Raw genomic sequence first — 3,782 nt, 5'->3', positions numbered from 1 at the left:
TTTGGGTTTCTCCATGCATTTTAAAATTGTGTGATCGGTTGTTCGGCTTCTCATCGTGGGATAAAATTTTGGGCTTCTCCATGTATTGTGGAATCGTGTAATAAACTTTTGGTTTCTCATCGTGAGATTAGCTTTTGGGTTTCTCCATGTATCTTGGAATCGTGACCCGTACCTTCCACTTTTAGCTCGACTTGGCAGAAATAATTAGTGCGGATATATGTGTGTGTAGAGGATTGAACATTATAGCAAACAACCATAACGGAAAAGATAATGGAATATGATAAAGTGTCGCTGTTATGTCGTCGGATCGACTGTGAGGCTTCTCGCCATGATGTTGGATTGTATATTGTGCTCCTTCATGATGGAATGATTCCTGTCACCTGTACCTGTTAATCCTGTACTCAAAGAAAAATTGTGAGTTTGTAAGAGGGGGAGGTTGATTTTTGCTTTCGCCTTAACTGAATGGTCTTCCTCTTGAGGTCGTCGTCTTATTGATGAGTTTTGTTCGGGCCTACACTCGGGTAGACAGATAGTGAATAAATGTTTTAAAAGAAAAATCATTTTTGAAAAGAAAAATTCTCTTTTGAAAGTAATAAGTAAAATCCGTTAGAATAAACACGAAAACTTTGTTGAATCGTTGATTGTGACATGTCCTGGACGGTACAACATCTTGCAGATCCTTGTTCTCTTATTATGAATTTTTTTAGGATCACTTAAAAATTTCTGTCCCAGTATAGAAGTAACTCGTTGTAAGAATTCCAAAGTCTGCTTATAGGAATTTTTGAGGTCATATTAAAAATTCTGCCCCAGTTCGTAATTTATGCCGACATCATGTAGATGTGGAATTTTTAAGGTCCTCTAAAAAATTCTACCCCAGTTATAGTATTCCAAGAGAGGGGAAGAAAATATTTTACTATGAAGTGACCGAACTCCACAGGAGCGCCTACGTATCCCATCTTAAACGGGAATCAGGTCAAATGTAGTTCCAATTACAATTCAAGGGGCATAAGTTAAACATAGTATCTCTTAACAACGTCTGAGTTGATGGGCATAGACCAAACTATGCCATCCATTTCTGCAAGTATGAGTGCTCCGCCTGTTAAGAATGAAAGAACCATGTAAGGGCCTTGCCAATTGGGCGAGAATTTGCCCTTTGCCTTGTCTTGATATGAAAAAATTCGCTTCAGAACCAGCTGTCCAGGTGTCAAGTGTCTCGGCCTAATTTGTTTGTTAAAAGCTTTGGCCATTCTGTTCTGATAGAGTTGACCATAACAAACTGCATTTATTCATCTTTCGTCAATGAGTGCCAATTGCTCAAATCTGCTTTGTATCCATTCAGCGTCGCTCAATACTGCTTCCTGAATGATTCTCAAAGATGGTATTTCGACCTCTGCTAGTATCACTACTTCACTCCCATAAACAAAAAGTAAGGTGTAGCGCCGGTGGACGTTCTGATCGTAGTATGGTACCCTAGTTATGCGAAGGGTAGCTTTTTATGTCAATGTCGATTGTTGTCAATCATTTTGCATAGGATCCTCTTGATGTTCTTGTTTGTGGCCTCCACCTCTCCATTCATATGTGATCTGTATGCCGTGGAATTTCGATGCTTGATTTTGAACTTCTCACAAGTTGTTTGCATTAAATCACTATTGAGGTTGGTCCCATTGTCTGTGATAATAAATTCCTAACCAACAAATGATATTACTTTCAAATGAAGTCATCCACGACCTTCTTTGTGAATGATTTGTGAGAGGTAGCCTCTACCCATTTGGTGAAGTAGTCAATTGCAACAAGGATGAACCTGTGACCATTGGACGCGGCCGGCTCAATAGGACCAATGATGTCCATGCCCCAAGCTGCGAAGGGCCAAGGAGAGCTAGTGACATAGAGCTTGTTGGGAGGAACTCGAATCATATCAGCATGAGTTTGACACTAGTGGTATTTCAGCACGTAGCGAATGCAATCACTTTCCATGGTCAGCCAGAAGTAACCTGATCTCAATATCTTTTTTGCCAAAATGAAGCCATTCATATGTGGACCGCATGTTCCAGCATGTACCTCTTTAATTAGCCTAGACACCTTTTCGGCCTCGGCACATTTTAGCAAACCCAAATCGAGGGTTCTCCTGTACAAGATTTCCCCGTTTAGGAAGCACTGATTGGCTAGCCTCCGAATGGTGCACTTTTGAACACTTGTCATACTCTCAAGATAGTCTCCACTTTTTAAATACCTCTGTATGTCTGTATACCGTGGTTTTCTGTCCAACTCTTCTTCAATATGGAAGCAATGTGCAGGCTGCTCATGCACGTAAATGGGAACAAGATCAATGTAGTTTTTATCTGGATGTTGGATCATGGAAGACAAAGTGGCCAATGCTTTTGCAAACTCATTTTGGATCCTTGGGACATGTCTGAACTCTATCTTGTGGAATTTCTTGCACGTACTCCAGATAGGGTAGGAGCTTTGTGTTCTTAATGGCCCATTCGCCTCGTACCTGATGAATTAGTAAGTCTGAATCACCAATCACCAGTATCTCTTGGACATTCAAGTCGATAGCCAAGCGAAGCCCTAAGATACAAGCTTCATATTCGGCCATGTTGTTAGTGCAAGGAAACTTGAGTTTGGCCGACACAGGATAGTGTTGGCCAGTTTTAGAGATCACAATAGCGCCAATTCCAACTCCTTTGAAATTTTCAGCTCCCTCAAAGAATAGTCTCCAACCATCATATTCTTCAGAGATGTTCTCTCCTACGAATGCCACCTCCTCATCAGGGAAGTAAGTGTTCAGCGGTTGGTACTCGTAATCTACAGGATTTCCAGCCAGATGATCTGCTAGTGCTTGTGCTTTTACCTCCTTCTGTATGACATAGACTATGTCAAATTCACTCAACAATATCGGCCATTTGGCAAACTTTTTAGTAGTCATTGGCATCTGGAATATGTACTTTAACAGGTCCATTCTGGAGATCAAATAAGTAGTATATGCTGAGAGATAATGCCTTAACTTTTGATCCACCCAGGTCAAAGCACAGCAGGTGCGTTCCAGTAGAGAATACCGAGCCTCGTATGAAGTAAACTTCTTGCTCGTGTAGTAGCTTGCCTGTTCTTTCTTGCCAGTCTCTTCATGCTGCCCTAAAATACATCCAAAGGCATTTTCTGTCATAGAAAAGTACAATAGCAGTGGCGTACCAGGTTCGGGAGGAACCAAAATAGGAGGGTTTGACAAATAATCCTTGATCTTGTCGAATGGCTGTTGACACTCTGTTGTTATTCTATAGCAGCATTTTTTTTCAGCAGCTTGAAAATTAGCTCATAAATAACTGTGGATTGGGCTATGAATCGGTTGATGTAGTTGAGGCGGCCCAAAAAGCACATGATGTTCTTCTTTCTTTTTGGAGGAGGGAGATCTTGGCAGGATCCAACTCCATGCACCTACGACTGACGATGAAGCCTAGTAACTTTCCTGCAGGGACTCCAAAAATGCACTTTGCTAGGTTCAACTTCAGATTATACTTTCTTAACCTGTCAAAGAATTTCACCAAATCTGCCAAATGACTTGTATCCCTCTTTGATTTGATGATGACATCGTCCACGTATACTTCAATTTCCTTGTGGATCATATCATAAAACAAAGCAGTCATGGCCCTCATGTAGGTCGCCCCAACATTTTTCAGAACAAATGACATGAACTTGTAGCAGTAAACCCCCCACGGAGTAATAAAGGCAGTTTTCTTAGCGTCATCCTCGTGCTTCTTGATTTGATGATAACCGGTGAAGCAATC

The 3,782-nt window shown here is 41.1% G+C and overlaps 1 pseudogene; it reads right to left on the bottom strand.

Annotated features, from left to right (window-relative positions):
• Window positions 1-1,010: 1,010 nt before the first annotated feature.
• LOC124890109 lies at window positions 1,011-2,355 on the bottom strand (annotated as a pseudogene).
• Between the last annotated feature and the right edge of the window lie 1,427 nt (window positions 2,356-3,782).

This window comes from Capsicum annuum, unplaced genomic scaffold (assembly GCF_002878395.1).
Source record: "Capsicum annuum cultivar UCD-10X-F1 unplaced genomic scaffold, UCD10Xv1.1 ctg1206, whole genome shotgun sequence".
NCBI lineage: Eukaryota > Viridiplantae > Streptophyta > Magnoliopsida > Solanales > Solanaceae > Capsicum > Capsicum annuum.
The sequence above is the reverse complement of the archived record's forward strand: the minus strand, read 5'-3'. Positions and strand labels throughout refer to the sequence as shown.